This window comes from Gorilla gorilla, chromosome 18 (genome assembly GCF_029281585.2).
Source record: "Gorilla gorilla gorilla isolate KB3781 chromosome 18, NHGRI_mGorGor1-v2.1_pri, whole genome shotgun sequence".
Lineage (NCBI taxonomy): Eukaryota > Metazoa > Chordata > Mammalia > Primates > Hominidae > Gorilla > Gorilla gorilla.
Window position 1 is genome coordinate 86,717,496 of NC_073242.2, and position 14,231 is coordinate 86,731,726.

Genomic DNA, 14,231 nt, shown 5'->3' on the forward strand with positions numbered 1-14,231 from the left:
TGGGTACAGTGGCTCACACCCATAATCCCAGCACTTTGGGGGACCAAGGCGAGAGGAGAGCATGAGTCCAGGAGTTCAAGACCAGCCTGGGCAACATGGTAAAACCTCATCTCTACTAAAAATACAAAAATTAGCCAGGCATGGTGGTGTACACCTGTAGTCCAAGCGACTTGGGAGGCTGAGATGGGAGGGTCACCTGAGCCCAGGGAGGTCAAGGCTACAGGGAGCGGTGATTGTGCCACTGCACTCCAGCCTGGGTGACAGAGTGAGACCATGTCTCAAAAATAAATAAATTTAAAAAATAGTAAGTGTAGCTAAAGCCAATCCAAAAATCATCTGTATAAAATAATACTTTTATTTGTGATGTTAAGAAGAAGGAATGTGAAATGTTGGAGAATAATAGTGTATAAATCAGGAAGAGTAAGACTGGAGTTACAGTGTCCTAAAGTGTTAGCTAGTATTTGTGCGGAGGGGTAGGAAAGGTGTTAAGATATTGTTTAATATGAGATATCATTAATTAAATACACGTGGTAAAACTTCAAGGGTTTAATAGCCTTTAGCTCAAAAAAAAAGCAATTTCAAGGGCAACAACTAAAAAAAAAAAACAAAAACTGGAATGTAGACATTTTATTCCAGTAGAGAGAAAAAAGTGGGGTAGATAAAACAAAACTCAAAGAAAAAGAAACAAAAAGTGGAACTAATAGAAATCCAAAAGTAAGATAATACAAACATACCCAAATATATCTATAATTATAATAAATATAAATGGACTAAATGGATCAGTTAAAAGGCAGGAGATATTAAGATTGAATGCAAAAACAAAACCCAGGTATATGTCGTTTATAAGAAATGCAGCTCAAGTAAAAGGACATGGAAATGTTGAGAGTAAAAAGATGAATCAAGGCTGGGTGTAGTGGCTCACACCTATAATCCCAACACTTTGGGAGGCTGAGGAAGGAGGATCGCTTGAGCCTAGGCATTCATGACCAGCCTGGGTAACACAGTGAGACCTCATTTCTAAAAAAAAAAAAAAAAATTTGAAAATCAGCAATGCATAGTGGTATGCACCTGTAGTCCCAGCTACTTTGGAGGCTGAGGCAGGAGGATCACTTGAGCCCTGGAAGTGAAGGCAGCAATGAGCTGTGATCATACCACTGCACTCCAGCCTGGGCAACACAGTAAGACTGTCTCAAAAGAAGAAGAAGAAAAAAAAAAGATGAATCAAGATATGTGATGGAAAAAATAACCAAACGAGAGACTGTGTAGCAATTTTGATATAAAACAAAATATGTTTTAAAGCACAATGCACTAATAGAGATGGTCACAACATAATGATACAGTGTTTAATTCACCAAGAAGATATAATAAAGTAGCCTTAAAAGGTATAAGGCAAAAATTGGGCCGGGCGTGGTGGCTCACGCCTGTAATCCCAGCACTTTGGGAGGCCGAGGTGGGCAGATCACGTGGTCAGGAGATCGAGACCATCCTGGCTAAACGGTGAAACCCTGTCTCTACTAAAAATACAAAAAATTAGCCGGGCATGGTGGCACGTGCCTGTAGTCCCAGCTACTCAGGAGGCTGAGGCAGGAAAATGGTGTGAACCCGGGAGGTGGAGGTTGCAGTGAGCTGAGATCACACCATTGTACTCCAGCCTGGGTGACAGAGTGAGACTCTGTCTCAAAAAAAAAAAAAAAAAAAAAAAAAAGTATGAGGCAAAAATTGAAAGAAGTTTTTAAAACTCTACGTAATTGGAGAGTTATGCCATATCTATGAATTGGAAGACTCAATATTGTTAAGATGAAAGGATTCCCTAAATTGGGGAGATTCAATGATATCCCAAGCAAAATCACAACAGACTTTTTTCCCACAAAGGCACAAAGGCAATTTAATGGAGGTAAAGGATAATCTTTTCAACAAATGGTACTGGAACAAATAAGCATCTGTATGCAAACAATATGAACCTCGACCCATATCTCATACCATGGACAAAAATTGAACGAATCATAGATCTAAACATGAAGTACAAAGCTATAATACCTCTAGAAGAAAACATAGGCAAAAATCACTGTGACTGTGGTTAGACAAACATATCTTAGGACACAAAAGCAGGCAAAAATAGATAAACTAGACTTCATTCATAGAGAAACCAGACCTATTTATAAAAAATAGATAAACTAGACCTCACCTCTGCTTTTCAGAAGACACTCTTAAGGAGAAATAAAACAAAAAACTAGAAGAAAAACTTTGCAAAAATACATATCTGACAAAGGACTTATATCCAGAATAAATAAGAACTCACATGCCGGGTGCGGTGGCTCACACCTGTAATCCCAGCACTTTGGGAGGCCGAGATGGGCAGATCACCTGAGATCAGGAGTTCAAGACCAGCCTGGCCAACATGGTGAAATCCCATCTCTACTAAAAATACAAAAATTAGCCGGGTGTGGTGGTGCATGCCAGTAATCCCAGCTACTTAGGAGGCTGAGGAAGGAGAATCGCTTGAACCTGGGAGGCAGAGGTTGTAGTGCACCAGATCGTGCCACTGCACTCCAGCCTGGATGACAAAAGCGAAACTCTGTCTCAAAAAAAAAAAAAAAAAAAAAAAAAAAAAAAAAAGGAAAAAAGAACTCTTACAACTAAAAAAAATATAATCAAATAAAAGATGGACAAAAGGCTTGAACAGACATGTCACCAGTGAAGGGATATGAATGGAAAAGAAGCACATGAAAAGATGCTCAACATCTTTAATTATAAAGGAGATGCAAATTAAAGCCACAATGAGAATATGTTATACATCTATTAGTAAACTACATAAAAAACAAACACAAAACCCCAAATTGACTATACCAAGTGCTAACCAGGGTACAAAGCCGCTGGCACTGTCATACACTGCTGGTGGAAATACACATGGTACAGTCACTTCGGAAAACAGGTTGACAGTTTCTCACAAGTTAAATATACACCAACTTTATGCTCTAGCAATCCCACTCCTAGATATTTCTCCAGAGAAATAAAAACACGTCTGCACTGATACCTGTATGCAAACATTTAAAACATAACAGCTCTACTGAGACATAGTTCATATACCATAAAGTTAACCTTTAAAATTTTCCATGTGGTGGTTGTCGTTGTGAAACCATTACTACTGTCTAAGTTTGGAACTTTTTCATCATTCCAAAGAAAGACCTCACACTCGTTAGCAGTAACTCCCCACTTCTCTCTCCTCCCAGACCCTGGCAAACTATCTGCTTTCTATCTCTGTGAACTTGCCTATTCTGGACATTAATTATTCAATATAAATGGAATCACATATATCACAAGTAGAATATTTTGTTTGGAGCTTTTTTTCTTAGCATGATATTTTCAAGGTTCATTCATGTTGTAGAACATATCAGAATTTCATTCTATTTTTTGGCTGAGTAATAGTCCACTGTGAATATACCACATTTTGTTTAACAATTCATCTGTTTTTTTTGTTTTTTTTTTTTTGAGGCAGAGTCTTGCTCTGTCACCCAGGCTGGAGGGCAGTGATGCAAACACGGCTCACCGTAGCCTTGACTTCTTGGGTTCAAGTGATCTTTCCACCTCAGCCTCCCAAGTATCTGGGACTACAGGCGCGTGCCACCACGCCCAGCTAAATCTTTTATTTTTTGTAGTGACAAGCCAAACTACTGGCCTCAAGGAATCCCTCTGCCTTGGTGGCCCAAAGTGCTGGTATTACAGGTGTGAGCCACCAAACCCGGCCTGGGACTTTTTTTTTTTTTTTTTTTGAGATAGAGTCTTGTTCTGTTCCCCAAGCTGGAGGACAGTGACACAATCTCGGCTCACTGCATCCTATGCCTCCCAGGTTCATGGGAGTCTCCTGCCTCAGCCTCCCCAAGTAGCTGGGACTACAGGTGTGCGCTACCATGCCCGGCTAATTTTTGTATTTTTAGTAGAGACGAGTTTTGCCATCTTAGTCAGTCTGGTCTTGAACTCCTGACCTCAGGTGATCCTCCCGCCTCAGTCTCCCAAAGTGCTGGGATTACAGGTATGAGCCATCACGCCTGGCTGGGACTTTTTAAGCTATTAAAAATATAATGTATTCTGAGAGTGGTGGTGATTGCATAACTGTATATATAAAAACTCACAGAACTGTTTAAAAAGTAAATTGTATTGTGTTTAAATTTACTCCAAAAAACTTGACTTTTAAAAGTTGATAGAGGCCGGGCCCAGTGGCTCATGCCTGTAATCCCAGCACTTTGGGAGACTGAAGCGGGCGGATCACAAGGTCAGGAGTTTGAGACCAGCCTGATCAACATGGTGAAGCCCTGTCTCTACTAAAAACACGAAAATTAGCCGGGCGTGGTGGCATATGCCTGTAGTCCCAGCTACTCAGGAGGCTGAGGCAGGAGAATTGCTTGAACCTGGGAGGTAGAGGTTGCAGTGAGCTGAGATCGCACCATTGCGCTCCAGCCTGGGTGACAGAGCGAGACTACATTTCAAAAAAGAAAAAAAAATTGATAGAATAAGGAGAAACTGACAAATCTACCATCAGTGTGGCATATTTAAAATGCTCCTCTTAACTATTGATAGCAAAGCTGAAAAAAATAGCGAAGATTTGAACAACAGGAGTAACAAACTTGATCCAATGGACAGTGATTGAATCCCACCTTCCACAGTTAGGCGCTCCCCAAGCAATCATGGACCATTTACAAAAATTGATTGTACGCCAGATTAGAAAGCAAGTTCCAAAACATTTCAAAGAAGAGGTACAGGTTGATTATCCCTTACCCAGAATGCTTGGGACCAGCAGTGCTTTGGATTTTGGATTTTCTTTTTTTGTATTTGGAATATTTGCATTATATACTTACTGGTTCAGCATCCCTAACCTGAAAAATTGAAATCCAAAAGGGTCCAATGAGCATTTCTTTTCTTTTCATTTTCTTTCTTTCCTTCCCTCCTTCCTTCCTTCATTCCCTCCCTCCCTCCCTCCCTCCCTTCCCCTCTCTCTTTCTTTCCCTTTCCCTCTTTCTTTTCTTTCTTTCTTTCTTTCTTTCTTTCTTTCTTTCTTTCTTTCTTTCTTTCTTTTTCTTTCTTTTCTTTCTCTCTCTCTTTCTTTCTTTCTTTTTCTTTCTCTCTTTCTTTCTCTTTCTCTCTCTCTTTCTTTTCCTTTCTCTCTCTCTTTCTTTCTTTCTTTTTCTTTCTCTCTCTCTTTCTTTCTTTCTCTCTTTCCTCTCTCTTCTCTCTCTCTCTTCTCCTCCCATCCCCCTCTCTCTCTGTTTCTTTTTTTGAGACGGAGTCTTGATGTGTTGGCCAGAGTGGAGTACAGTGGCACTATCACAGCTCAACAAATCTACTGGGCTCAAGGGATCCTCCTACCTCATTTTCCTGAGTAACTGGGACTACAGGTGTGCACCACCACACCTGACTAATTTTTAAAATTTTGCAGAGACAGGGTCTCGCTATGTTGCCCAGGTTGGTCTTGAACTCCTGGGATCAAGTGATCCTCTCACCTCAACATCTCAAAGTGCTGGGATTACAGGTGTGAGCTACTGTGTCCAACCCCAATGAGCATTTGAGTGTCATGTCTGTGCTTTAAAACTTTTTAATTTTGGGCCGGGTGTGGTGTCTCACGCCTGTAATCGCAGCACTTTGGGAGGCTGAAGTGGGCAGATCACTTGAGATCAGGAGTTCAAGACTAGCCTAGTCAACATGGCAAAACCCTGTTTCTACTAAAAATAGAAAAATTAGCTGGGCATGGTGGTGCACACCTGTGGTTCCAGCTACTCGGGAGGCTGAGGCAGGAGAATCACTTGAACCCAGGAGGCAGAGGTTGCAGTGAGCCAAGATTGTGCCACTGCACTCCAGCCCGGGCGACAGAGCGAGACCCTGTCTCAAAACAACAACAACAACAACAACAATCACAACAAACAAATAAAAAATAAGAGTTTTGAATTTTCGAGCATTTTGGATTTTGGATTTTCAGATTAGAGATACTTAACCTGTATTTGATAGAGGACATTCTTTGATCATGATGCAATGAAGTTAGAGGGTAATAACAAAAATACAATGTAAAAAATCCCATATATTTAGGAATTTGTCACAGAGATCAACAAATTGACCAAAGAAACAGAGAAGAAAGCCCAGAGGCAGATGCAGGCATACGTGGAGCTCTGACCTATGCCAGTGGGAACATGTCAGATCAGTGTGCAAGAGGGACCATATATTCATTACTCAGACTGGGTAAAATTGGTTGTTCATGTGAGGGGAAAGTGCAGTTGGATCACTACCTTCCAGCATAACCAAGAATCAGTTCTAAATGGATTAATAATAGAGGTACACCTTTAACACCGTTTGGAGAAAACATAGGTTAATATCTTTCTGCCTTCAGGGAAATAATTGTTAAATAAAATACACCAAAAGCATTAACTGTGATAAAATAATTGACACAGTTAAAAAATAACAATTTTGTTTCCCCAAAGATACCTTAAAGCAAATGAAAAGACAAGCTAAATCTGGGAGGAGACATATACACATATACATGCATAATCAGGATTGGTATCAAAAACCCCTATGAACTAGCAAGAAAAGGATAAATGCGCAAAAAACCATGAACCAGCATTTCACCAAAGATGAAACAGCTATGGCCAAAAATTATGACAAGATGCTTAATTAAGCCCACTGGCTATTAGGCACGTGGAAGTCAAGACCACAACGAGACATCATCTTTCACGCATTTGATGGGTAAACATTATGATGTCTGACACTGCTAAATGTTGGTGAGGACGTGGATCAACAGGAACTCTCAAAATTGCTGGTGAGAGTGTAATTAGTTCAAGCACTTTGGAAAAGCAGTTTGGCATTTCTCTTTGTGTAGAGCAGGGGTCCCCAACCCCCAGGCCATGAACTGGCTGGGGAGGAAACATTATCACCTGAGCCCCACCTCCTGTCAGATCAGTGGTAGCGTTAGACTCTCATAGGACTGAGAACCCTATTGTGAACTGTGCATGTGAGGGATTTAGGTTGTGGGCTCCTTATGAGAATCTAATGCCTGATGATCTGAGGTGGAACAGTTTCATCCTGAAACCATTCCCCACTCTGCCCCCCTAATCTGTGGAAAAATTGTCTTCCATGAAACCAGTCCCTGGTGCCCAAAAGGTTGGGGATCGCTGGTATAGAGGCATACTGGCACACCTATGCTCTGGCAAATCTACCTCCCAATTATATCTAAGGGGAAGCCTTGCAGTGTTCCTAGAGATGCACCTGAGAATGTTCATAACAGCGTTGTTAGTAATCACAGAAACAGCCCGACTTCCCCTTGATAGGAGAGTGGCCTTGTGGTATCGTCACAGAACAGAGCATTCTAAACCTCTGAAAGCAAATGGACCGCAGCTACCAGCCACAGCATGGGCAAAGCTAAGACACATAGATGCTGATTAAAAAAAAAAAAAAAATGTTCCGGAGACTACAGTTTCATACCTTTAAAAAATTTACTTATTTATTTTACTTTTTTTTTTTTTTGAGACAGACTCTTACTCTATTGCCCAGGCTGGATTCCAGTGGTGTGACCTTGGCTCATTGCAACCTCCACCTCCTGGGTTCAAGCAATTCTTCTGCTTCAGCTTCCCGAATAGCTGGGACTACAGGTGCTCACCACCATGCTCAGCTAATTTTTGTATTTTTAGTAGAGATGGGATTTTACCATGGAGGCCATGTGATCCTCCCACCTCAGCCTCTGGAGTAGCTACAAGCACGCCACCATACCCATCTTTTTTTTTTTTTTTTTTTGTAGAGATGGGGGTCTCACTATGTTGCCCAGGCTGAGATTACAGGCATGAGCCACCACACTTAGTCAATACCATTTTTTTTTTTTTTTTGGAAACAGTGTCTTGCCCTGTCACACCCAGGCTGGAGCACAGGGGTGCAATCTTGGCTCACTGCAACCTCTGTATTCCAGGCTCAGGCAATTCTCCTGCCTCAGCCTCCCAAGTAGCTGGGGTTATAGGCGTGTGCCACCATACCTGGCTAATTTTTTGTATTTTTAGTAGAGACTGATTTTTACCATGTTAGCCGGGCTGGTCTCAAACTCCTGGCCTCAAGTTGATCTGCCCACTTCGGCCTCCCAAAGTGCTGGGATTACAGGCGTGAGCCACCGTGCCCAGCCCATACCTTTTTAATAATGGTTTAATGCCAAGAAAAAGTAAGTAATACATATCTAAACATTTATACTGCACTGAACTATACAGACAGAGCTGTAAAGCGTACATACAAAATTCAGGATGCCTCTGGGGAGGGGAGGTAGGGAAGGGTAGGGGAGACTCAGGAATTTGGATTTTATTTGCAGGCAAAGGAGGGGGCACTGTTTCTAAGAAGAGTGATGATACCACCGTATTTTTGAAAAATGATGAAACAGCGTGGGGGAAACTGCTATGTCTTCCATATTCAGGCTTTTTCTTCTCCAAGCCCATTTCCTCCCTAGCAATGATAAGAGGAAACACTCCCGGTGAGTCAGATGCTCTCTAAATATGTTTGCTCATTGAATGTTGACACCAGCCCTGTGTTTAGTATCATACTGGGAACACGCATGAGGAGCTGAAGCACAGACAGGTTAAGTGGCTCGCCCAGGGTCATACAGCTACTCAGTGCTGGAGCCGAGATCACACCAGGCTCTGCTTCCCCACCAGAACCATGAGAGGTTGGGAGTGACCCTACTGGACAGGGATATCTGAGGTGGGAGGGGCTGTGTGTGTGTTCATGCTGAGGCCGGCATGCTTAGAACATCAACCTCAATTTTCCTCCCCACAGGGTCTGGCGGGGAGGCAGGGAGCAAGGTCGTTAAGGGTGGGCAGGGTGAGGGGGAGATTCCCTGACAGCCTGGGTTCTGCCCCTCACTTGCTACAGCCCCATGCAAGCCTCTTGGCCTCTCTGAGGCTCTGTATTCTCATCTGTCAAATGGGGGTTGTCCTGGGTGTTACTTCAAAGGCTGATGAGAAAGGAGTGAGTGGGCTGGCTCGCAGCCTGGCGTGACAAGCAATGCATAAATGTATGCCGTATGAGTCACCTGTCCACAGTAGCCCCAGCAGCTCTCTCTAGCAGGGCTTGGCCAAGACTAGGCCCTCAGAGTGTAAGAAAACTCCTGGTTTGGTGCCTAGCACACTATAGATGTGGCAAACTGTGTCCAGGAACGTTTTGATGGGAGCCTGCCTGGATGACAGAAGATCAGAGTGTGCTGGAATGTCCCACCCTTTCCAGCTTCCCGCAGCCAAGCCAGGCTCTGGGGTGATCAGTCCCATAGCAACCACCAGGGGTCAGGGCTGGCCACTTCTGCCTTCTTCCCTCATCCTAGCGCCTGTGGGTGGCGATGACACCCCTGCCATCTATGAGGTGGAGCATTTCCAACAAGAGCAGGTCTGAGGCCCTGGCTTGACTTTCCCAGTCCTGTTAAAGAAGAACATTGGTAAGTGTGTCCATCCATCTGTTGGGCTGTCTGTTGTTCTAACATTCACCCATCCATTTATACTTTTGTCCATTCGTCCATTTATCTGTTCATTCTTTTGTCTGCCCATCCATCCATTATTGCTTTATCTTCTATTTCCTCATCTATCCACTCATCTGTTCCTTCATCCAGCCATTCATCTGACTATCCATCTGTCCATTGTCCTCCACCCGTCATCCATCCATCCAGCCTCCATCCATTCATCCGTCCATCTATCCATTCTAATGTCTGCGTGTCCATCTGTCCATCTATCCATCCATCCCTCCATCCATCCATCCTTCCTTCCTCCTTCATCCACTCATCTGTCCATTCTAATGTCTGTGGGCTCTTCTCTTCATCCATCCATCCATCCATCCATCTATCCATCCATCCATCCAATGTTCAAACACCTGTCCATCTACTCTCTGTCTATCCAACATGCAGTGAGACCTTCTGTTGAGCCAGGACTTGCTCAGCTCCAGGGTACCCTATGAAGGAAGGAGACCCAGTTCCCGTTTCTGCCACTTCACTCCCCCACCTTTGGCTCACCATTTGCTGGGGAGTGGAGAAGTATCAGGCAGTGATAACATAATGAGATGTGTGTGGTCAAGCTTGGAGGTGCAAAAATGTCATATTAATTTTTATGCACATTAGACTCCAGGGCCTCTCATCCCCTGCATGGGTAGGAAATTCAACTCGTCCTTTATGGAGAAGGCCATTGGGTTAAACAAAAATCTGGGTGGCTTAGGTTGCTTGCTCCTGGAAGGAAAACGGGGGAAGGGCCTGGGGTTAGACTCCGTGGTCTCAACGTGGTTCTCTGCACCCTCCAGGCTTGGTCCAGGGAAAGCTTTGCTAAGGCTGAGAAGCCTGCTTCTCAGAAGCACCCCAGACCTGCTTTCAGGCTATGCCTGGCACAGTGGGAGCCTCTGGTCTCAGACAGGCCCTGCATTTGTTCCCTTACCCAGGAACCCAGGCTGCAAGAACACAGACCTCTCTGGAGTGCCTGGAGCCTGTGGGCTTGGCTGCTTCCCCTAGCAGATGTTAGAGTGGGGAGAGAGGTGTCACCCAGCCTGGCTCGGGTGGTGCAGGGCAGGAGGGTTTCCTGTGGGAGGTGACTTCTACACCAAGACCACAGTGTTGAACAGGGTTAGGCAGGAGAAAAGGGAGGGGAAGTGGCACAGGCTTGGGGTTGGGTGTGGTGGGGGTAGAGAGAGAATGCAGGAGAGTGGGCTTGTTGAGCAGAGTGATGGTGGGAGGAGCTGGAGAGAAACCAGAAAAATAAGGAAGAGCCAATTATGGTGCTCGGGAAGTAGGGAGATACTGAAGCTCTTTGACCAGGGGAGTTCCTGATCCAAGTGGTGTTTCAAGAAGATCACTCTGGCAGTGGGTGGAGGCAGGTTGGAGTGGCATCCAGGGAGGAGTAGCTGTCCTAGATTGTGCTTGGGCATCAGCAGCAGGTGATGATGAGCCACCACACCTGGGTCATGCTGCCAGCAGGAATGAAGGGAGGGGCGAGGCTCTGGGAGGTGCTGGGAGGTAGAACCCACACTGCAGGTCAGGTGAGGGTGAGGGTGAGGGTGAGGTTGGGGAATCATCAAGGCTGATGTCTTGGACTCTTGGGTAGTTGGGGTGGCCTGTCTGTAACTAAGATGGGGAACCCAACGGAGGGAAGAGAATTGGTGATGTGTGTGCTTCAGTTTGATTGATAGATTGGTGGATTTTCAGAGACAGGATCTACTCTGTTGCCTAGGCTGGAATGCAGTGGCACAATCAAAGCTCACTGCAGCCTCAAACTCCTTGGCTCAAGTGATCCTCCCATCTCAGCCTCCTGAGTAGCTGCAACTACCGGTGTGCACCACAATGCCCAGCTATTTTTAAATTTTTCTGTAGAGATGGGGGTCTTGCTTCATTGCCTAGGCTGGTCTTGAACTCCTGGCTTCAAGTGACCCTCCTGCTGCAGCCTCCGACAGCATAAGGATTATATGTGTGAACCACCATGCCTGGCCTAGTTATTTATTTTTAAGCATTAAAAAATGGTGAACATTTAAGCATTAAAAAATGGAGAATACACAGGATATGCCCATAGTTTAACAAAAATGATAAAGCAAATCCCTGTGTAACTACAACCCTGGTAAAGAAAGAGAACATTGCCACCACCCCAGAAACCCCCACCGCCAATCCTCCATCACAACCTCACTGTGCTGGAGAGGGAAACGTTATCCCGACACTTAGAGGAATCTCTCTCTCACTTTTATTTATGGTTTTACCACCTGTACAGTTTTAAACAATACAGTTTTAGCTCTTTAGTTTTAGTTTTAAAATAATACAGTTTTAGTTTTGCTTATTTTGGAAGATTACATGAATGAAACCCACCTTCTTTTACTCAATGTTATGTTGGTAAGATTCATCTGCATTGCTGTATGTAGAAGTAGTTTGTTCCTTTTCATTGCTGTATACTATTCCAATATGTGAACATATTATGATTTATTAATCCATTAATTTCCTGGTGGATGTTGGGATGTTTGCAGGTTAAGGCTGTTACGAACAATGCTACTATAAGCATTCTTATAGGTGAGTAGCGGTACAAATATGCATGTACTTCTGCAGGCTATGTATCTGGAAGTGGACTGTCTGAACCACAGGTCAGGAGCATCTTCAACGTTACTAGATAATGCCTGCTTTCTAAAGTGGTTGAACAAATTTACAGCCCCGCCTAGCCATCCTCCACCCCCTCCTAAGTGTTCCACAGAGCCACACTCCATATGGCTAATTTGGGGAAATCTCATGGGTGGGTCATGATGGCTCACTGTTATTTTAAGTTGTATTTCCATGGCATGTATTTATCGGCCAGTTGGATTTCCTCTTTTGAAGTGCCTATTCAAATGCGTTTCCAGCTTCTTATTGGGTCATTTGGCTCTATAGCAGACACATCTGGGGCCAGCATCACTCTGATTTCAGCCTCCATGTCATGGAGCCTCCCACTGCCAGAAAGCCAGTCTTTCCACATTCTACCCAGGGACTCATCCAACCATGTGGGAAAGCCTGGAATGGTGGAGAAATGCCCCAGCCTCCTGACCTTCATGGAAACAACCCTGGAACTCTCAGGGGTCTTGGAGGTCCCAAAGGAACCCAGTCTTCAGTACCTACAGCAGTGACCTTGACAATGCCCGTGAACTGGGTTTCTACCTCCCTCCCCCACCAACTCTGCTGCTGGCATGACCTTCTAGATATACTGCCTGTACCCAAGTCCTTGTCTCAGGCTCACTCTTCATTTCTTCCTTGTCGATTTGTAGGAGCTATTTATGTATTCTGAATAGTATTCCTTTGTCAGTTATATTATTGTCAATATATTCTCCCATTCTATGAATTTTCTTTTTCACCTTTTTTTCCCTGCCGTCTTTTGACAAACAGACATTCTTTAGTTTAATATATTCTAATTGATTAAACTCTTACTTCTGGTTAGTGTTTTTTGTGTTTTTTTTTTTTTTTTTTTTTTTTCAGAAATCCTTCCCTGCTCCAAAGTTTATGTTATGGCTTGGAAGTTTAATAGCTTTTCACCCTTAGGTCTTTAATTGATTTTGGTAACTGGTATGTGCTAGGGTCAAATTTCATTTTTTTTCCCGTAGGGATACCCAACTGTTCTAGCACCATTTATTGAAAAGTCAACTCTTCCTTCAATATTCAGAAATGTCACCTCTGTCATAAACCAGGCAGCCACATGTGTATTAGACTGCTGGTGAGTGCCCTATCTTGTATATTTCTGCATGTCTTAAATTAGTTCTCAATTAAGTTTTAGAATTTTATCTGGGTTTTGCACATTTCCAGTTAGATTTATTTCTCAGTACTTGATATATTTTGAAGTATTATAAATGATGGTCATATTAGTTATCATGGCCATGTAACAAATCACTCCAACACTCAGTGGCTAAAACAACAAAATTTATCTCCCCATTTTTGTGGGCCAGGAATCCAGGGGTGGCCTAGCTAAGTGGCAATGGCTCAAGGTCTCTTATGAGGTTTCAGTCAAGTTGGAGGACAGGGCTGAGGTCTCATCTGAGGGCCTGACTGTGGAGGTGAACCACAGGGCTCTCTCATGACATGGCAGCTAGCTTTACCCCGAGCAAGTGATCTGAGAGAGAGAGATAGTACCAGAGAGAGAGAGAGAGAGAGAGATAGTATTCAAGATGGAAGCCACACTCTTTATAACCTAATATCAGAAGAGACATCCCATTATTTCTGCCATATTCTATTCATTAGAAGTGAGTCACTAAATCCAGCCCATACAAGAAGATGAGATTACCCAAAGGTGTGAATACCAGGAGGTAGGGTTCGCTGGGAGACTTCCTTAGAGGCTGCCTATTGCAGTGATTTTTAAAAAATTTTCATTTCCTGATTCTTATGGCTACTATATAGTATTACATAATTGTTATTTTTTTTGAGATGCAGTCTCACTCTGTTGCCCAGGCTGGAGTGCAGTGGTGCCATCTTGACTTACTGCAACCTCTGCCTCCCAGGTTCAAGTGATTCTTGTGCCTCAGCCTCCTGAGTAGTTGGGATTACGGGCACATGCCACCATGCTCAGCTAATTTTTGTATTTTTAGTAGAGATGCTGTTTCACCATGCTGGCCAGGCTGGTCTTGAACTCCTGGCTTCAAGTGATCCACCTGCCTCAGCCTCCCAAAGTGCTGAGACTGCAGATATGAGCCACTATGTCTGGCCTCACAATGAAGTTTTAATATTGATTTTTGTATTCAGCAACCTCGCTAAACTCTCT